Below are 22487 nucleotides of genomic sequence, written 5' to 3'. Positions count from 1 at the left end.
GTATCTCTCCTATTTTCGGTACCTTACTAAGAAAGAGTACATGAAATGTAAAATGTTGAGATCCTGCTTATCTGACAATGTCTTTATTCTACCCTCACCGTGATTGAAAGTTTAGCTGGATATAGAATTCTGGAATTGCTGCTGAAAAATCCAAATCCATTCTGATTCCTGAGCTTTCACATTTGTCTTTTTCCCCCCCCTCCAGTTGCTCATAGGACCTTCTCTTTATTTTGGCTGCTTCAAATTTCACAATGCATCTTGTCACATTAGTTCTTGGGCTGGTTACTGGGTGAGCCATTTTATTATTTTATTTTATTTTATTATTATTTTTTGTTGTTGTTGTTGTTGTTGTACGTGGGCCTCTCACTGCTGTGGCCTCTCCCATTGCAGAGCACAGGCTCCAGACGCACAGGCTCAGCGGCCACGGCTCACGGGCCCAGCCGCTCCGCGGCATGTGGGATCTTCCCAGACCGGGGCACGAGCCCGTGTCCCCTGCACCGGCAGGCGGACTCTCTACAACTGCACCACCAGGGAAGCCCTATTTTATTTTATTTTATTTATTTATTTACTTGGCTGCGTCAGGTCTTAGTTGCAGCACACAGGCTCTTCATTGTGGCAGGCAGGCTCTCTAGTTGTGGCACACGGGTTCAGTAATTGCAGCACACAGGCTTAGTTACCCCGTGGCATGTGGGATCTTGGTTCCCTGACCAGGGATCAAACCTGCTTCGCCTGCATTGGAAGGTGGATTCTTAACCACTGGACCACCAGGGAAGTCCCAGTAAGCCCTTTTAATCTGGAAACTCATATCATCAAATTCCTGGACATTTTCTTGTATAATTTATTTCATAATTTCTCCCTTTTTTTCTCTTTTCTCTATTTCTAGAACTCCCAGTAGTTATATGTGAACCTCCTGGATTTATCTTTTATTTTCTTTTCTCTCCTGTACTTCATTTCTTGGTCTCTTTATTCCACCTAATGAGAGACACCCTACTTCAGCTACCAGCCCCTCTGTTGCAATTTTTATTTCCACTATCCATTGTCTAGTTTCCTAGGGCCGTTTACTGTATCTGCATTTGGACACAATATGGACATGACAGTTTCTCAAATCTCTGAAGATATTAATCATAGGGTTTTTTTTTTAAGTTTTTTTGTTTTCAGTTTTCTTTTGTTCGCTGTATCATCTCTGTTTCCTCTGAGTTCCTTTTTCTATTTGTTTTGGTCCCTACCTTTCATGTTAGAAGTTTCCTCAAATGCCTACTAATTTTGGGCAGATCCCTAGTTGTCCTGCGTGGACTCCAAATTTAACAGTCAGGACCCAAAAGGCTGACCAGTTTGGAGCAGGTGAGCAGGGCTTGCCCAGCTGTGGCTTTGGGGCAAGATCATCAGAGAGGACTCTGACAGATCCCCAATGTCAGCGGCTGTATGACTTTTCACTTAGGCTGATCATTTTCCCCAAGGAAGAATCTTGTAATTTTCAGTATGAGACCTCTCACTTACCTCACTGTGGCTGGTGTCCCCAGGCCCAGAGCCTTCCTGGTTCAATGAATCCAAGGAGCAAACCTCAACGCTTTGACCCAGAAACCCTCCAGGTGTTCTGTGCACACAGCTACGATCATCACATTCATACAACTTTCTGTGCTGCCGCATCGTTACCAAAATTGTCATAAGCATTTCTCACTTATTATTAAATACTAGTGAGCTATCTCTTGGAAAAGTTGCATCACATTCTGTGAACGAGGTTATCTGTGCCTTATTCTTTTAAGTTCAAAACTCTGAGGTTCAGAATTCAACTTGGGTGATAAGGTACGAACAGATCATGTCAGGTCACAACCAAGGGGTGGGAGACTGGTGCTTTTATTTATTCCCATACCTGCAGCATTCGACATCTCTATTCCAGACACTGGGCCAGGTGATGGCTTAGAGGAGGGGTCCAAGGGCCATGCGGGCCCTGCCCTCAGGGACAACACAGTTAGGGGAGGCGGTGAGAAAGCCATGAAGCAGGGAAGGCTAGAAGGACTCTGGACTCCAAAGAGAGGGGTGAAGTGGGATTTTCTCCAGGAAGGCTCAGTGGCCCCCATGGGCTCTCAGATGAGAATCCAGGAAAGGAGAAGCTTGCTGGTTTCATGCCCATTTCCTCCTCTCCAAGGCAACAGTTGAAGGATCAGTTCCAGAGAGCAAATGAGAAGGGAACGGGAGAGGATGAAACAGGGAGGGGTTAGTTAGATCACAGCTCGGAATCAAGCCAAGCAGGTTGGCTATGGTTCTGCCTCTTACCAGCTGGTGACCCAAGAAACTTATGCATCTTCACTGAGAGTGTCCACCTCAGTGTATGAGTCACCTGACAGGGTCATCGGAAGCCAGAGAATACCATCCTCAGAACCCTCTGCAGAAGCCTTGCACTCCAGAACCACGGGTGTGGACCTTCCCGTGGAGGAGTGAGGTGATGGGTGGAAGGAAACTGGACAGTGCCCAAATGGGGCAGACAGGTCCAATCAGGGCACCTTTCGCTTTCCTTCTTTGGGGCAATCTAAGGGAAACCTATGTAGGCATAGAGGAGCAGAGGGAAAAGGAGAGGCCAGGGTGGGAGGCAGGGCCTGGAGTCCAGGTGCAGGGGATTGAGGGAGTGGGGGCAAAGCCGGTGAGAACAGGAAGGAGATCGGCTTCAGAGAAAGCTCTTTCTGAGTCACACCTTGCCTGGCAGTGATGAGAAGGTCTCGGGGTGAGGGAGGAGTAAAACAAATTGCAAGATGGGAAATGACTCCCTGGGCACTGTATCTCTGCCTGGGGCCCTGCCCTGTACCCCTACAAGAGGGAAGAACTCGGCCCCCACTGAGCAGCACACAGCCTTGCTCAGCTTCCTGACACTCACCCCGCAGGCCACCCGCATCTCTGTCTCATCCTGACCTCCTGGCCCATGGCTCCCGAATCCTCCTCGGCCCCCTTCAACACACTGCCAATGGGGGCCAACCAGACAGCCTCAGCAGAAGTAGAGAGGTGTGCTCCCAGGCTGCTTGCCTCCCAAGCATCTGGATTCAGAAAAATCGAAAAGAGCCTGGTTTTTTATTTCTGCACCTGGAAAAGCCCTGTAGCTTTCCCTATCTGTATTGATAGAATATAGTGAATGTTTACTATGTGCAGGGCATGTTACAGGCATTATTCCACATAATCTTCACACTTCCCTTATGAGGTAGGTTCCAATGCTTTCCCTGTTTTACAGATGAGGAAACTGAGGCCTAGACAGAATGGGTGTTTGCCCAAAGATACAACACTAACTGGAGACAGAGCTGGGATTCAAACTCAGGTTATCCCTCTCCCAGGCCTGGGCTCTCAGCCCCATCACCATGCCATTGAGAAGTGGACCTGAGGACACTAATGAGAGCAGTAACAATGTGACAAAACCCTGCAAACTGTAGAGCAGTGACCTCATTACCCAAAGTGAGCTAGGCTGAGAGACCTGGAAAGGCCCTTAAGGGTCATTTCTTTGGTCTCCCATGGTACAGATCGGAAGACCCCAGAGAGGGGCGGAGACCTACCCTGGGTCACTAGAGCAAGGCAGGAGCAGAAGCAAGCCTGAAGCCAGGCCTCGAGGCCCCCAAAGAGCTAGAGGGGCCCAAGTCAAGAGTGGCCACTTAGAGGGACTTCCCTGGTGGTCTAGTGGTTTAGAATCCACCTTCCAATGCAGGGGTCGCAGGTTCAATCCCTGGTTGGCGAACTAAGATCCCATATGCCGCGGCGCAGATAAGCCCGCGCACCATAACTACTGAGCCCGCGCGCTCTGGAGCCAGCACCACAACTAGAGAGAAGCCCGCGCGCCACAACAAAAGATCCCGCGTGCCACAACTAAGACCCGTCACAGCCAAATAAATAAATAAATTTTTAAAAATATAATAATAATAATAATAATAAACTCAGCCTCATAGAAGATTTATCATTTAAAACAAACCAAAAAAAAAAGGAGTGGCCATTTGGAGAGGCATGGCTGACTCCTCCCCACAGCCTGCCCTGTGTAAGGCCAGCTGGGCAATCACTGCAGACTTCCACAGAGTAGGTGCCTGGCTATGACAGTGGGGAAGGCCAGAGCAAGAAGAGGAGGTGATGAGAAGGCCTTTATTCCCCAGGCCTTGGAAGAACTTGAACAAACAAAGAAATTTCACCTTGAACTCCAATCCCCGTCATCCCTCCCCAGCTGGCCCTGATCTGGGGCTGTAATTCAGCATGGCTGACTCAGAAGGAGCCCCGGATCCCTTGAGTTGAGGTCTGCGGTCAGGCCACTCTGGACTCACTTCAAGATCTTGGCAAATCAGGTCAGCACCAAACCCAGGATGTCAATTCCAGTCTACACACTGGCTCTGTTGCTCTCCTCTCTGATCTGTCTCCTCAGCCCCTTCCCACCACACCACACCCCCAGACCCATCCCAGCCACCACACACGGCCTCTCCCTGCACCCATCACTTCCCCAGACAAGGATCAATCATAATAGAATTTCAACAAAACTACAGCCCACTTGATGAAAGCGTACTTGTCAGGAAGCACACACGCCATGTAGCGCACTTCATGACTACAATCTACACTCTCCCTTATGTTTTACATTGGACAATATGATACTTCTCCTTTCCCCGCCCCCCAAAATGTTACCTGCTGGCAAATAAAGGATGTATTTAAAGTACACATATAAGAGACAGAAAGAGTGGCGGTTGCTTCAAGCTAAGGGGATGATATCTAAAGGGAATGGGTTTCTTTGGGGGAGATGAACATGAAAATGTTCTAAAATTGATTTATGTAATGGCTGTACAACTCTCTGAACATACTAAGAACCGTTGAATTATACACTTTAAGTGAGTGAATTGTGTAGTATGTGAACTGCATCTCAACAAAGCTGTTACCACTCACACACACGCACACGCACACACGGGCTCACACACTCACAAGCTGACATCCTCCTAACCCTTCTGTTGTGTTTATCAGCCCGCAGATCACCCGGAACAGTAAAAGTTGTCCCTACACAGCCACTTGACCCAGGATTCCAATAGTGTTGGATCACTTCCAACAAATTCGGAGCAGCAGTTTTTTAGAAAAAAAATATTTTTTAAATTTATATGTATTTTATATTTATATATTATATTTGTTTATCTTATATTTATATATATTTTCTATCTGCACTTGTCAAGAGTGGTCGTTGTTCTCCTATAGGGGAGGGGCCAGGCATGACTTTCTGATAAAGAGAGTCTGGCGGGAGCCTGTTTTGCCTCACTGATGACCTTGAGCCTGGAATGACATCAGCCCGGGAAGGCCAAGTCTCACAGGCAGCACTGGGGCAATGAGCTTTCACAAAGAAAAGCAGTCAACTTGTTTTCCTTCATAGACTCTTAGAACCAAGGTGAAATTTGTATATTTCTGACTTAAAGCCAATCTCTTTAAGTGGGTCCCACAGTCCTCCGTGGAAGGAACCCTAATTGGCACGGTGTGAAAGACTATGGTCCTCTTCTTGACAGCACCCCAACTCTGGTCAGGCCGCCATCTTTCCCCCTCAGCCCATGTGTCTGGGGCACTGACCCCCAGGACTGGCCCAGGCCAGAGGCTATCGGCTTCGTCCTACCCCCTCGCCAGTCACTGGTTGAAGAACAGGCCTGTGATCCGTCTGAGCCTGTGATCAATAAGACGTGAGGAAGGGTATGAGGACGGCTTCTGGGAGAGAGGCTTCTTCACTTTTCTGAAAGAATTTCTAGAAGCATATCTTTCTCTTTGGACAAGGATGACTATGTTAGTTATCTATTCCTGCTTAACAAACTACCCCAAAACTTAGTGGCTTAAACAACAAATGTTTGTTACCTCACAGTTCCTGAGGGCCAGGAATCCAGGAGCAACTCTGCTGGATGGCTCTAGCTTCGGGTTTCTCATGAGAGCTGCTGTCACCTGAGGTTTGTCCAGGGCCAAGGATGAGCTTCCAAGCTCATTGGATTCAACTGGCACTACCTCAAGACCTTTCAGTGGCTGCTGGCAGGGGGACTCAGTTCTCCCTGGATGTTGGTCAGAGGTCTCAGTTTTTCACCTCAGGGGCATCTTCCAGGGTTACTTGAGTGTCCTCACAACATGGCAGCTGGCTTTCCCTAGAGCAAGTGATCTGAGTGACAGCAAGCTGAAAGCTGCTTTCTCTTTTATGCCCTCATCTCTGAATTTACACGCTGTCACTTCTGCTGTTTTCTATTCGTTAGAAGCGAGTCCCTAAGTCAAGCCCCACTCGAGGAGAAAGGAATTGGGTTTCCACCTTTTGAAGGAAGTGTCAAGGAATTTGTGGACATATTTTAATCCTCACTGAGGAAGCCTACAGCCCCCCAAATTCTGGGCAGCCATCTTTGCAATTACAAAGGGGAGCCAGTTTTTAGAAAGATGTAAAGAAATCAGGCCCTTGATGCCACTGTAGAAATGCTGGATTAAACCAGCTCTAAACCGAGCCTACTTGGAGACTTTCCAGTTACATGAGCCGACGAATTCTCTTTATAGTTTCAGCTAGTTTGAGTGGGGATTTCTACTGCTTGGAATCAAATGTCTTCTGATCCCCTGGTAGGAATGAAAAAGACAGCACAGAGTCACAGGGTCCAGTCACCCGTGGCATATATATATATATATATATATATATATATATATATATTTTTTTTTTTTTTTTTTTTTTGGTTGTACCACACGGCTTGTGGGATCTAAATTCCCCAGCCAGGGATTGAACCTGGGCCACAGCAGTGAAAGCACTGAGCCTTAACCACTGGACCACCAGGGAATTCCCAACCTATGGTATATTTCAAGGACAATCCTACCCACTGCCTGGAGGTATACAGGACACTGCCCACCCACCCACTGGGCTGCCCTGTGCACAGGAGCCAGTGAGCTCTTTCTTAAGTAACAATCAGCCTAGGAGCGCCCTCCATGTGATGAGGAGACTCGGTCAAAAATAAACTCCAGGGACTTCCCTGGTGGTGCAGTGGTTAAGAATCTGCCTGCCAATGCAAAGGACACAGGTTCGAGCCCTGGCCCAGGAAGATCCCACATGCCACAGAGCAACTAAGCCTGTGCGCCACAACTACTGAGCCAGCGCACTAGAGCCCGTGAGCCACAACTACTGAAGCCCGTGTGCCTAGAGCCGGAGCTCCGCAACAAGAGAAGCCACCGCAATGAGAAGCCCGCGCACCACAACGAAGAGTAGCCCCCGCTCACTGCAACTAGAGAAAGCCCGCATGCAGCAACAAAGACCCAATGCAGCCATAAATACATAAATAATTAATTTTTTTAAAAAAAGAATAAACTCCAGGACAGTCACACAGCCGGCATTTTCTCATTTTGTTTCCCAGACAGAACGTTCAAATACTAGATTTTTAAGATCAAAACCAAACCCAGGGAGACCTTTTAGTTGAGTCCCAGCAATGAGACCAGGTTCGTGTGCTCAGATTTTGATGGGTCCTACACCCTCCCTATGCCTTCAACTTCCAACTCTGTTCAACACCTGCATGTCATGGGAAAATCGTAAACAATTTTAAGAATCTGACAAATATGTGGTCGAGTTTCATATCTACCCCAACCAGCTGTGGGGCTCGGGGCAAATGCTCAGCTTCCTCATCTGTTCATGGAAAAATTAGCCCCAGCCCACCAAGTATAGTAGGAAGTAATGAAATCATATATAGAGATATATATATATGTATTTACATATGTATATTATTTTTTCCTCCCTTTCTGTTCCTGCCAGTGCCCACACTGAAACTTTCACCCTCTCAAAAGTGACGGGAAGTTATGGTCCCCCCTCACCATCCCTTCACAATGGGAACGTGAGTTCTCTGAGGGATGCGGTTGGATTCATGAGCAGGCATGCCCGGGCCCCTCTTGGCTGTCTCAGGAGGGCTGGCCAGTGCTTACAAAGCCCTTGTTCTCTCCTCTCCCCTCATCTCTTGCATTCTGGAACTACCCTGTTGTTCTCAGAGTGGAGGTAGTACACTTTTAACTCCATCTAAAATTCTGCCTATGACCGAGAAGGTGATTATATTGACTGGGATCAGATTTGGATGGATAAACAGAAAATCCAAACCACAGGCTTACACAAAATAGGAGTGGGTTTTTTCTCACATAAAGGTCAGTCTGGGGCTAGTTGGTCAGTCCTGTGGAAGACTCAGGCTCCATCTTTCTGCTCCATTCATGCCAGCACCCGCTTTGCAGCCCCATGGTCACGTCATGGTCCAAGATGCTGTCAGAGCTCTAACCATGCTTCTGGCCAGAAAAAGGAGGAAGAACTACAGAAGACAAAAGGAGCCCTCCGTGTTGAGCCAGCTCCATGTAAGCAGCCTTCCTCGAGGTCCCACACAAGTCCAGTTACATCCCATTGGCCAGAATTTACCTGAACGATTGCACCTAGCTACAAGGAATGTAGCTTGAAATGTAGTTTTTATCTTGATGGCAACACACCCAGATAGCAGTCTTGACTGCAGTAAATTAGGCCAAGTCAGGGAAGAAGGTGAAGGAAGCCTGGTTCTTCCATCCAAGAATAAAGCTGACATTCTGACCCTGTCTGACATCTGGGTCTATTACTTAATCACTGCAGAACGTGCAGGGGGGCAGAAATGTGCCTGGAAACTCAGAAATCCCCAGCATGTAGCACAGTGCCTGGCACAGAATAGATGACCAGTATTTTCATTTCTGTGGTAGACACTGTGGGGTAATTCCATGTCTCATGATGACAGCCTCTTCTCTGGGAAAGACCCCAAAAACACAGAGATGGGTCCTGGCCACAGAGGACGATTCTACTAGAGTGTCGACTCACCCAGACTGGACCATTCATGGTCCCTTCCAGAACCTTCCAAAGTTTATGGGAGGAAAGAGCAACAATCCTTCTCTGGCGGCCAAGCAGTGAGGAGTAAGGCCATGTTCTGTCCACCCAGAGGGAGGAAGTGAGTGAAGAGAACGAAACCAGGGCCAGAAAAACTCAGAGAAGAGCTCTAAGCACACAAGTCATGACCAAGACCTCGTCTCTGTTCCCAGAGCCCCGGAGGCCCAGCTACACCTCTTTCCTTCTGGTAAACCCCAGTCTGCACCACCCAAATCAAGTTGGGTTTCTGTCACTTGCCATCAACAACTCTGACTACTGCAATTACCTTTCCCCTTCCAATAGGGAAGAGACTTCATGTCTATAACACTTTTAATTATAGAATAATATTTGTCAGAATTCTTTCAGTAGCAAGTGGCAGAAATCTAGCTCACACTGGCTTAAACAAAAATAAATACATAAATAAATAAAAATTCATTGACATAAATTGGAAAAGTCAGCATAGAAGCTGGTGAGCCAGTGGTGTTTCAGGGCTCACATGCCCTCTATCCCTGTCTCTCTCTTTTTTTTTTAAATTTATTTATTTAATTTATTTATTTTTGTCTCTTTTGGGTCTTTGTTGCTGTGCGTGGCCTTTCTCTGGTTGCGGCGAGCTACTCTTCGTTGAGGTGTGCAGGCTTCTCGTTGCGGTGGCTTCTCTTCTCGCGGAGCATGGGTTCTAGGCATGTGGGCTTCAGTAGTTGTGGCTCGCGGGCTGTAGAGTGTAGGCTCAGTAGTTGTGGCACACGGGCTTAGTTGCTCCACGGCATGTGGGATCTTCCCGGATGAGGGCTCGAACCAGTGTCCCCTGCATTGGCAGGCGATTCTTAACCACTGTGTCACCAGGGAAGCCCTCTCCCTGTCTCTTGATTCTCCTTTCTTCCATGTTGTCTGTGCCCTCCTGCAGCCACCTGCATATGGCAAGAAGCAGTCAAGGCAGCTGCAGACTCCATGATCCCCAGAGCTCACCCTCCTAGAGGTAGAGGGACCCCCCTACTCCAACAACCACAGATCTTACAGAGGAGGTCTGATTGGCCAGCTGGGGACACATGCAGACCTCTTAGTCAATCATAGTGAACAGGGCCACTATACTAGGCCTGATGGGCAGGATTGTGTCACCGCCCACCCCTGCAGCCAGGGACCAGCAGCCTCTGTGGTTGATGGGGCCTCAGGATGGGGAAAAGGCAGTCTCCGATTCAGGGAGGCACTGGGCAGACCACAGACACAGTAATACTATTCTGCACTATGAAACAAGCAAAAGCTTTGGAGCCAGAGGGACGTGGGTTTAAATCCTAGGTCAACCACTGAATGAACATGTGGCCTTGGACAAGCTACTTCAGCCTTAATTTTTTCATCTTTAAAATGGGGTTAATCAGGCGTTCCCTGGTGGTCTAGTGGTTAGGACTCTGCACTTTCACTGCCGTGGCCTGGGTTCAATCCCTGGTCAGGGAACTAAGATCCCACAAGCTGCGCCACGTGGCCAAAAAATAAATAAATTTTTATAAAATGGGGCTAATCATCCCTGCTCTTCAGAGTTGTTGTAAGGATTAAGTAAGATAATAAAGTACTTAGAAAATCATGGGTTCTCAAAGCAGCCCACCTAACTTCATTGCATTTGATAGCATCCTTCTACCCCCTGTGACTTAGCTTAGGGTGTGGATGTCATACATGAAAATTACGTGTTTCTTTTCTCGTGCACAGATCCAGGCTGTGTCAAACTGTCACTAAGTCAAACTGCACTCACCCCTACCTTATTACCTCCTCAGAGTGAGTTTCTTCTATGTTCTAACCCTACCCTGACTCTAACAAACAGTCTAAATAGTCTGGAGTGGGAGGTGGGAAGGACCTAGAGATGTCTGGAGAGAAATCGGCCCTGGAGACAAGTCTCAAGGTTGTGGCCTTTCTAATATTAAGGAGCAGAAGGTGACTCTTAAAACTTTTTTTTTTTTAGAGATTTTTTTTTATTCCATTTTTAAATTTTATTTTGATTTTATTTTTGGCTGCATTGTGTCTTCATTGCTGCACGCGGGCTTTCTCTAGTGGAGAGCGGGGGCTACTCTTCCTCGCGGTGCACGGGCTTCTCCTTTCAGTGGCTTCTCTTGTTGCAGAGCACTGGCTCTAGGGGTGCGAGCTTCAGTAGTTGTGGAGCGTGGGCTCAGTAGTTGTGGTTCGCGGGCTCTAGAGCACAGGCTCAGTAGTTATGGCACAGGGGCTTAGTTGCTCCGCGGCATATGGGATCTTCCCGGCCCAGGGCTCGAGCCCGTGTCTCCTGCGTTGGCAGGCGATTCTTAACCACTATACCACCAGGGAAGTCCCAGACATTTTTTTATTATTATTAAATTAGCACTAAATTCCTTTTGCTCTTTCTCCCTCCCCCTTCCTTCCTTCCTTCCTTCCTTCCTTTCTTTCTTTCACCTTAGGAGGGGTCATATGGTCTTCTGAGGGTCAGGAGACCTTCCCAGGATGGAATGACATCTGTCCTCCCTACCCAGGCTGGCGATTACATAGCCAAGGTTGATAAAGACTGAGTGCTCATGCCCTGGAGGAGAGGGGACCCCACTTGGGGAACTCTTTTTTTTTTTTTTTTTGTGGTACGCGGGCCTCTCACTGTTGTGGCCTCTCCCGTTGCAGATCACAGGCTCCGGATGCGCAGGCTCAGCGGCCATGGCTCACGGGCCCAGCCGCTCCGCGGCATGTGGGACCTTCCTGGACCGGGGCACGAACCCGTGTCCCCTGCATCGGCAGGCGGACTCTCAACCACTGCGCCACCAGGAAAGCCCATTGGGGAACTGTTTCTTTTAGTGGATCCTGAGCTATTCCTTCTGGCCAGAGAGAGTGAAATGAAGGAAACTATGGGACAGAGTTGACAGAACTTTTGTGGTGAGAGTAAAACAGGGTGGAGGAGGGGAGAAGTTAGGACCTGGAAGCCAGGGGACCACAGCCCTCAACAGAGAAGTGTTCCCAGTTTGGGGATCCCTGCAAAGGACATCTCTGAGGGCTGGCCCCTGGTGCCACCCATCACAGCCCTCCTTTGAGAACTTACTCTACAAGGGCCGAGCACCCACACGGACTTCCCATGGGGTGAGGGCAAGCCTGAGCCCTATTCTTCCCTCATCTACCTGGTGGGTCCCTCCCTGCACCCATAAGACCCCTGTAAATCCAGAGGAGCCCCTGTACCCCAACTTGAGAGGTGAATAAGTAGCCCAGAGTATCCCCTGGCAGGTTTCGGGGAGGAGACACTACGCCTCTCTCTCCCCATCACCACCACTGTCCCCTCCCTGTCCCCAGGCCTTCCTGTGTCCCATGCCCACCCCAGTAGCCTCACTGCCTCACTGACCCCTGCCTCATCCTGAGACAAAGCACAGTTTTAGGACCTCTAGAAGCCCAGGCATTTTTATTTTTGACAGCTGTACCCCACATCCGTGCAAACATAGTAAAATATTTTAAACCTCTGTAAAATCTTTGAAAGGATATTTATAATTTTGCTCTTGAAACCATTTGGCTAGGAGTAACTGATTTAAATTACAACTGGGGAATTCTTATAAAATGAGAAAAACCTAACCCACACATTCTTTCAAAGGTAATGAAATTTTTATGAATACTAAATTTAACAATTAATGAGGTTGATATAACATTACAGGAGGACATTTGATTAAGAATTTATTGATTTCAATTTTGTGGTGTTCTTATTTTAGAGCCGGTAATTTTTTCCCAGCTGTCAAATATTCAAACGGGGCCCCTGCGGAGGCCCCAGGCCATGGGCTCCTGTTGCGGGCAACATAGAAGTAACCTGGGCCAATACATCTTCCCTATCCTCCACCCCAAACATACACCCCTTTACACACACACACACACACACACACACACGCTAAGGACAAACGTGACCTTGGCTAGACTGTGGAGACAGAGTCTAGCTCCCAATGAGGAAGACACCAGTTAAGATCAGGGATGAAAACAAGGTCATATCATGTCATGTCATAAGTCACGTAAGAAGGGGCTTCCTTACTGCAGCCAGTGGCTGGAGCTGCTAAGGGCATGGAGGGTGAAACAGGCCAGGCTTGGAGGTTGGCACTGGTGCTTTTTCCCTACCAAGGAGGGTGAGTAGATGGGGCGGGAGGGGGAGGGACCACCTGCCCTTGTTTTCACAGCCAGCCACAGACCAGTTGCCCAAACCTATATGGGGACTACAGCCTGTGTTCAGGGCAGGTGACATCAGGACTAGTGGGCTGTGAGAGGCTTCTCTGTGGCACAAGGGCAGTGCCCTACAAAGAGGATGTGGAAAGGTTGGCAGACAGACAGACAGTCAGACATACAGACAGACAGAATGGTGCAGAGAGGAGATTAGGAAGAAGCTGGGGAGAGCAAATGGCTGAGAAGGACCTAGAATGAGGGCAGGGAGAAAAGCGGGAATAGAGCTGGTTTGTGTGCCAGTTCTCAGGGGAAGGCAAGCAGGATCTCCCAGGATTGGGGTGGCCCTGGGACAGCAGCAGCTGGGTGTCAGGGCCAGCCCGGGGGCGGGGTGTAGTGACGTGGCCAGGAATGGCAGGGGCACTAGTTCCTCTGAGAGCCCTTGTGGTGTTACCGAAGCCTTCTGCAGAGACAGAGGGGTCTGGAGGGACATCTGCGCTTGGTACTCTCCCAGTACCCCAGCCTCCCTCGGAACAGGAGGGAGGGTATGGGCTGAGGCAGCCTTCAGCCAGGTCTGCAGCAAGGGCTGAGGCAGAGAAATGCCACTTTGTCCTCTCCTGGATCTCTTTGAGGCATCCAGGTATCCACAGTGTACCAGCTGCCTCCCTCGCCCCAGAGCTTGTCAGCGCCTCTGAAGTTAAACACTGTGCCACTAGGTGGAGCCAAAGCCCACGGCAACAGCGTGGGGCTGGGACGCTCAGCCGCCAGGGTTTAAGAGGATGGTGGGCTTGGGAGGCAGAGGACAGGGGAAGAGAGGATGAGTCTACAGCGGGGCCAGAGAGGGGACGGGACAGCAGGCCCCAGCCCAAGGTGGACTTATTTGGCTTAGAAAGCCTGCCCTAGCAGTAAAGGCTAAATCGTCCCAGAGCGGACCCCAGCAGCCACAAACCCCCATTTATCAGACGAGTCTGAGGCCCGTCAAGGGGAGCCAGGACTGGGCTGAAGCCAGAGCCCGCGCCACAGCTCCCTCCCTTGCCCCGTTCCTGGAATCCGTGCCCTGCCGGTGGAGAGGGCGCACGTGAAGAAGGTACCGCCTCCAGAAAGGGCAATCCCGGGCAGCGCCCGCTTGGCCCGGGGGCCTACGACTGGCACAGGCACTTGGCTGCCGAACCCTCCACCACCCTCAGGGGTGGCACGGGGTGGGGCAAGCGGAGGCCCGGACTTCTGCAGACGAGCGCGGGTAACCCAGCATCAGAACACGCCAAGCGCAGCTGCTGCAGGTGGAGGCGGTGAGGGTTGCTGAGGTTCTCGGATTGGCTGGAGGTGAGAGGGCGGGATCAAGGGCGTGGCTGAGAGATGTAAAAACCCGGAGAACGGACCTGGCTCAGGTGTTGAGCATTCCACTGAAGCCAAGGCAGGAGCTATAGAGCTGACCGGCACCTGGGGAGAGCATCGGCCGTGTTGTCCCCAAGCACAGGTGTGCTGCGGGAGACCAAGCTGAAGGCTACCAGAGTAGCCTTGTGACTTCCAGGACTCGGGGGCCCCGGGACTCTTTCCTGCACCTCCCCTTTGTCTCACTGACCTCCCATCAGCAGAACCAGATAGATATCCAGACCTTCTCCAACCCGCCCGCCCCCTCTCACGGGAGCCATGCTCTCCCTTTACCTTCATCTTTCCCTTAAAAAAAAAAAAAAAAAAAATCTCTCCCCAGGGCCCACGGATACATCGCACTTAGCTTTGCACAGCAAAAGCGCTCAGCACAGAACGCCCTACTCTTCTGTGGTTGTCCTTTCACTTCTCACAGTGTCTGAAGAGGGGGAGGATGGAGAGGGGGGAGGGGAGGCCACATGGCCACTGGTTGCTACGAGTGCATTACTCATTCCCCACACATGTACTGACCACCTACTATGTACTAGACCCTGTGATGGGAACCAGAGATAGAGCTGTGAGCAAAACCGACACGGACTCCGCTGTTACACAGCTTTCACACCCAACCGTAGGACGGAGAGAGAGAGAGAATTTGAGGACGCGGACTGGTTATCCCCACCGCTGGGAATGTGGGTGGGCAGTGTTTGCCTTAACCGGTGGAGTAAGGAGGTTTGCAGAAATGTGTTGGGGGTGTCAAAGCTCATCACACTTGTAAAAACAGAAATGGTCAGTTATCATCAATATCAAGAAGATACACTGCCCCCTTGTTGTACCAGGGTGTTGCTTCAAGCAAACTAATATGCAAATGCCAGTCCACAGGCATGAGTTCTATTTGGGAGAAACGGGAAGAAATTAGTTGTTCGACTCTATCCAAAAATCAACCATAAAGTTTCCTTAAATGGCGGACTTCCTTTGAAATCTAAAGGAAGAAATTGTCTTTCTAGACACACCAAGTTAACCACCTTGCCTTCCCTCAGAACAGTGCAGTCAGTGGACACTAGAGGGCAGCAGAGAGATGGAGATGCCAGAGAGAAGAGCCATGGGTTAGTTCCTACCTGCCCCGGAAGGCATGAGCAGCCTAATAAAAACAACACCAATAATAGTTCACATTCATTGAGTGCTTACTCTAGGCCAGGTATCCTTCTAATTGCTTTATAAAAAAATTACCTCATTTGATCCTCCCACCAACCCTATGAGGTAGATACAGTTGTGTTAGTCCCATTCTACAGTTGAAGAAGGAGAGGTTGAGTAACTTGCCTGAGGTCACACAGCCAGTAAGGAGTAAATCCCAGATATAAACCCTGGATAGAGCTGTAGAGCCTGCATGCCTCACACTGCAGTTCTGCTTCCTGTGAAGAAGATGGACAGCGAAGGAGACAGCTGAGGTCCCTGGAGACATAACCCCAGTGGACTCTCCAAGGCCAGTTCTGGAAGCAGGCACCAGACAAGGGCTTCTAGCTAATCAAGGACCTTGGGTCATCTGTCAGGTAAGATCAGAAAGTCTGGCCCCTCCACAGGGCCATGGGGAGGTAACACCAGCCCTCATCACCACCTGCAACTGGATCCAGCCCTCCTTTACCCCTGGGTGCCCACCTCCATGGTGTACCCTTAAACTGTTGTGGCCTGTCTGGCTGAGATGTGCGATGTTGGCTTCAACCCACCCTCCCTTCATCCCTCAGACAGCCCTGCCTGCCCCACCATCAGCTGGCTCAGGCCTCCTCACCGCGGTGAAGAAGGGGCCGGTCAGAAGTGGCGGTGGCTGCTGACAGGTTGGGGTCCAAGGAGGATCAAGAGCACGTTGCTGGGGGTCCTGTCTGGGACCACCTGGAGAGGAGTTTCAGCCCAGAGTCCAATCCTTTCTTGGGTTTCTTCCCAATTTAACAACAATTCATTGAGTTGCTGCTGTGTGCAGGTACTGTGCTGACTGCACAGGTTACCAGGAGAACTTGCTGGGTGAAAGCTGTTTACCATCCCCCCTGCCCTCGGTTAGTTCCTCTCTCATAAATTAAGAGGTTGGAGACCAGGGGTTCCTAACTCGGGACTGAAGTGTCCTCTGACATTTTATGTGTGTGTGTCCGAGTACATCTTTCTAGGTCAGGGTTTCTCAACCTCAGCGCTATTGATGTTTTGGCCTGGATCATTCTTCCTTGTGAGGGCCTGTCCTGTGCACGGTGAGATATTTAATAACATCCATGGCCTTTACCCACTAGATGTCAGTGGCACCCCTTTCCCAGTTGTGCTGATTAAAAAATGTCTCCAGATATTGCCAAATGTGCCCTGGGTGCCAGGGGTGGGGGGCACAAAATTGCCCCTGGTTGAGAACCACTATAAAAAGCTGCAGGAAAGCCCTGGGCTAAGTGAACTGCAAGTTCATCAGTATCGCCCTCTGTAGAATGAGGGGTAGAGCTGGGTTGCCTTGTGTGTGGCAATGGGTAGAAAGTGTTCAGCCTCCCCTTCTTTCCTCATTCCTGACCTGGGATTCTCAAGGGTCTGCTCCCCAAAGAGAGGAGTGCCACTTTTAAGAAAGAACCTGAAAGGACCAACTCTTACCCAAAGTTCTGCGGGAGGGGGGACTTCTGACACCCTCTCTGAAACCAGCCCAGCCTTTCTGCCCACACCCGTTGCCGTGGCCAAGCTGGAAGGGGTGCGGGAAGGTGGCGTGCTGCCATGGACCATTTGGGAAAGGAAGTGGCAGGACCTCCTCCGGGCCCAGTTCTCCGTGAGCCCTGCCAAGGCCGCCCACACCTGCCGACTCTCTGGGGTCCCTCAGCCCTGTCTTGGGAAATATGTCTCCCCTCCACCCCAGTGCCCGCAGATGCAGGCCCCAGCCGTAGGCCTTGCCTGTGCCTCCACAAGAGCCCCGAGAGGGAAATGGGGCAACGGCCAGAGTCAGCAATGGTGGTAGATGTTGGAAGCAGACAACCCTGCATCTTGAGGTAAAGCCCACATTCTTTCTCTCCTCTTGTTGGGCAACACCTCACTGAGCACTGCTGTGTGTCAAGGCAGAAGGTCAGAGACGAATTCAGTGGTGAGCTGAGAAATGTTTCACAACCAGCTCTCTGCGATGCGGCGAGGGGCCCCGAAGTGCAGCATTTCCCCATTTCTTTCTCTATTTTTTTATAAATTTATTTATTTATTTATATTTTTTATTTTTGGCTGCGTTGGGTCTTCGTTGCTGCGAACGAGCTTTCTCTAGTTGCGGCGAGCGGGGGCTATTCTTTGTTGCGGTGCGCGGGCTTCTCATTGCAGTGGCTTCTCTTGTAGAGGAGCACAGGCTCTAGGTGCACGGGCTTCAGTAGTTGTGGCTCGCGGGCTCTAGAGCGCAGGCTCAGTAGTTGTGGCGCACAGGCTTAGTTGCTCCGCGCCATGTGGGATCTTCCCGGACCAGGGCTCCAACCCATGTCCCCTACATTGGCAGGTGGATTTTTAACCACTGCGCCACCAGGGAAGTCTGCATTTGTCCATTTCTGTGGTGTTAACATTTCTACTGCAGCAGGTATCAGCCACCAAATGTGATGTCGTTGAATGCTGGGCTGGTTCACACCATTGTATACTGTGTCTCCACCACCAGGTACGATGGACATGAATAACCTTATGAGCATGGGTAACAGTAAAATCGTTAGGAAGTGATGAGGTTTTAGTGTGTATTTCCCTTTTTAACGAAATGTATTTAATTGTAAATTTATGTAATTTAATTACTAACAATGGCTGCATTTAACAAGCAGTTCAAAAAATTCCTCAAAATGTAACCACCAGTTCTCAAAAGCCAGTACAAGCCAGCTCCAGTTCCTTACTGAGAATTGAATGGGGTCCATGACCTCAAGACCATAATCTCTAAGGAAGACAGGTCCACCCAGGGTAGGATCATTGTTGGCGGATAGAGGGACACACTGCAGCCATGGAGAACCCGAGGAGGCACTGACCCTACCCAGAGGTTCAGGGAAGGCTTCCTGGAGGAGGTGCTGTCACACATCAACCAGAGGGAAGAGTAAGGTATCCCAGAGATGGGGGAGGGGAGTGTGCCAGGCTGAAGGGAGTAGTGAGGAAACACCAAGAGAGGAGAAAGCGCTTGGCATGGACCAAGACCCCAGATGAGAGGATCAGTCTGGCTGAGGGAAAGGCTGGGTTCCAGCGCCGGTTCTGCCGTTGATGCCTCTGTCAGTCCAGGCAAGTTCCCTCCTTCTCCAGGCTTCTCCCTTCTGTCACACTGGGGCCTTGAACCACGTCGTCTCCAGGCCCCAGGGGTCTGTGGAGCGGCCTTGTGAGTACAGGAAACTCGTGGTGAGGCTCTGGCCCACGGCAGGCCTTCCACTACCGAGTCTTCACCTCTCTTCCCCTCCCCCCTTCACCCGGTTTCCCCAGGTGATCCGCGAAACTCCAGGTTTGGCTGCAGAAAGGAACTATAATTACAGTCATTTATGGAACAGTGTGCTGCTTCTCCTAATTACCTAGCAGTGCAATTTCAATTAAACGTCTAAGGAAGCTTCTCGGGAGCCCCCTCCCCAGGGTCAGCCCGTCAACGGGAACGGAATGGGGGGCTGGCAGCTACTGCTGGATCTCCTTGCTCGCTTTCCTCCTGTGACGCCAGGCAGGAAACCCTGGCTCGGAGGCCTGCTCTGAAGTGGGCGTGGGGTGAAAGGAGGCAGGGGAAGCGCCCCAAGAAGAGGGGCTTGAGACCTGGGCAGGGCCAGGAGCTCCTTGTGGTGGTGCAGGAGGCCTGGGGTCCATCACACACACGTCAGAGCTTGCAGCCAAGGAAGGGGTCTGTTTAATGTTTAGGAAGCAATGCCCCCCAACTAGCTGCAGATTCTCTGGCCTCGTATCTCTCACCACCTCCGGGAAAAATCCCCTCAGAAACAGCCCACACCCTGCAGAGAGGCCATCCAGCCCTGCCTCACACACCTCCTGTGACAGGGAGCTCAGGACCCCAAGAAGAAGCCTCTGTGATCTTTGGGTGTTCCACTGATGAGAAAGCTCTTCCTCAAATCAAAAGAAGCCTCTGTCTGGGCTTCCCTGGTGGCACAGTGGTTAAGAATCCACCTGCCAATGCAGGGGACACAGGTTTGAGCCCTGGTCCGGGAAGATCCCACATGCCGTGGAGCAGCTAAGCCCGTGCACCACAACTACTGAGCCTGCGCGCCTAGAGCCCATGTTCCGCAACAAGAGAAGCCACCGCAATGAGAAGCCTATGCACTACAATGAAGAATAGCTCCCACTCGCCGCAACTAGAGAAAGCCCGCGCCCAGCAATGAAGACCAAACGCAGCCAAAAATAAATTAATTAATTTTAAAAAAAAGGAGAGAAACCTCCGTCTGTGCAATTCCTGCCCACAAGTCCTCTCTCTCTCTCTCTCTCTCTCACACACACACACACACACACACACACACACACACACCCCTGCCCCCGCCGCCCCAGGGCTACTGTTCCCTCTTTCCTGGGGGCACCGATGGACGCTGCTGCCCACTGATCCTCCCCCCGGGCACGTGTCTCGACCCCAAACCTTGTCTGGGCCCTCAGCACCCCCAGTTTCTGGGAGGACCCTGATTTGCGGCTCCTGGGGCTTCTCCCTGTACACACACTCCTAGGTGCCAATGTCCAGTCCCACAGCTCTGGGCAAATAACTCCCAAGTGGCTCTGCTCCTGAGCCCCAGACCCTGGCCCCTCCCATGACCCATACCCACACCACCCTCAAACCGAACGCCGCCAGCTCTCTTGGGGCCCTACCCCCTCTGCCCAGTCTTCAAAGCCTCAAACTCCAGCACCTCCTTCTCCTTCTCCCAAGTGTATCCAAACCCCTGGCCCTGCCCCACTCAGGCCTCCATCCTCTGTCACCTAGAACACTGCAAAGCCCCCTAGCTGGTCTCCCCACCTCAGGGGCAGCAGAGCTATAGCAGGTGCACGTCTCCAGGTGGAATCCATTCCCATCTCCTCCACTGCTAGCTGGGCTCACATGCCTCGAGCAAGCCACTTAATGTCTCTGCATCCTTTACTTACTATTAGCACCCCTCTCCTAGGGTCGCCTGTGAGCAGTATGGTTCCCAAGGAATTCAGAGTGGCCAGTAGGGGATGGGAGGAAGAGGGATGAGATGAGGCAGAAAGGGCACAAAGGCCCAGTCCCTGAGACCTTCCATGTTCAACTAAGGCCTGTGGACTTGCTCCTGAGATGAGAGGGGAGCTTTCAGGATAAAGTCTCCGATCAGTTTGGTATCTTAGATGGTGCCAGGGGATGTCCTGCCTTCTCTCCTGCAGAAGCTGAGACCTGCCCTTCCCAGGGGGTGCTGGGCGGGGTTGGGGGGGAAGAGTGGGGGCTCTGGCTCCAGATCCCACCAGCCCCCTGGACTACTCTAGTACTGGTTAAGTAGTGGAGCTATACCTGGCTCAGCCCTCCCTCTCACCAGACTTCAGGCCTCTCTCACCTCGAGCAACCAGGACTGGACAACCCTGCAGAGGTCCGACCTGAATTCCAACCCTCAGAAGGTGAGCTTGTGGCTAGCAAATGCCACTAGGGCTGGCGTGGCCCTGCAGACAGGGGTGTGAGGAAGCGTGGCCTCTGACACACCACCTACAAAGCTCTTTTGTAAACATGTCATTAGCTTGTTTAATCCTTATAACAGCTCTGGGAGTTGGGTGTTATCCCATTTTACCGCGGGCAAGCTGAATAATGTTATGGTCCTATTACGTACCCATCAGGAACCTGCTCAGAATGCACAGTATCTGGGTGAGGGAGGAAATACTTAAGCCAGCAGGGCCAGCCAGGCCCAAGGCAGATCAAGGGCCAAGCAGGCAGGGGCTGCGGTGGGGAGGTGCGGGTGTGCCCCGAGGGAGGGCTCCCTGAGCTAGGGCCTGCCAGACACCAAGGAGAGAGGCACGGAGGGGCCAGGAAAACAGGAATGGGGGCAAGAGGTAGGCTGAGAGAGAGCCCTAAAGCTGAGGTCTGGGGGAAACCTCCTTATGTCAACCTACTCACTGAACAGATGGGGAAATGGAGGCCAAGGTAAGAACAGAAACTTGCCTCAGGCCACTCAGACTGCCAGAGGCCAGGCTGGGACCTGTCCCCTAGGCTGGGGCTCAACCTCCACTCTCAGTGTCCTGAACCCGCCTGGGGCCTGGTGGGGAGGCAGGCCAGGCTGGGGTTGGTCCCAGGGGGCATGTAGCCTGGCCTTAGGGAGAAATAAAGATCAGCCCCTCTGGGGCCCCAGCAGCTCACGGGGCTTACTGGGTTTACCAGCAGGGACCAGATGAAACTTCCATCCCCTCGAGCCTCTCTGAGTGGCCAGCAGAGAGGGGTGCTGCCCCAGAACAGAAAGCTTCCAGGCTCCCAGCCACCTCCCCAAGGGTCCATCCCGTGGTCCAAGGGCAGTTGGGGTGGGGGACCTGGAATGGGGGGGAGGGGCAGAACAGAGTTTCCAGGGGTGGGAAGAGTGCACAGGGCTGAACTTCAGGACTCCTGGGTGCTGTCCTCATGCCAGTCCCCTCTTCCTTCTGTGTCCAGTTTCCCCACCTGAGCACTGGAGAAAAGAAGCCCTTTCACCCTCCTTACATGCCCACCAGCGTAGAGAACATTTTGGAATGTGCACCCGGCTCCATCCAACCTCTGCTCTCTAGAAAAGAGAATGCATCCTGGGCTGCAGCCCCGCACAGAAAGTTGTCTTGCAATGAGGCTAGACCTAAGAAGGAACTAACTTTCCAAGGTCTCCACACTGAGGGTCCCTGATGGACCCTGGAACTGTCCCTTTACCAAAATCCCACTCTGGGGGGCAAGGAGGATGACCAGACTGCTGTGGGGAGAGAGGAGCTGGAAGTCTCTGCTGCCATCTCAGGCCTCCCTTAGGCGAAGGGAGAGAATTTTCCCTAGGAAGCCAAGGGAGGGGAGTCTGAAGGATGCTCCCTTCAAGCCCTAGAAGAGACCTCAGTATAGGGCAATGGCCTCCCTGGGGTAGAGGGCTCTATGTCACCCCTCAGTAGCCCTAAGACTACTCGCTGGAGAGGTTACCTATAACCCGTCTCCTAGAATCTGGTGGCAGCTGGAATCCGTGCTCTGACTGAAATCTCACTATCTCCAGAGGCCTCCCTTCAAAGTCCCAGAGGTCCA

This window comes from Delphinus delphis, chromosome 2 (genome assembly GCF_949987515.2).
Source record: "Delphinus delphis chromosome 2, mDelDel1.2, whole genome shotgun sequence".
Lineage (NCBI taxonomy): Eukaryota > Metazoa > Chordata > Mammalia > Artiodactyla > Delphinidae > Delphinus > Delphinus delphis.
Note: the sequence above shows the minus strand (reverse complement) of the source record.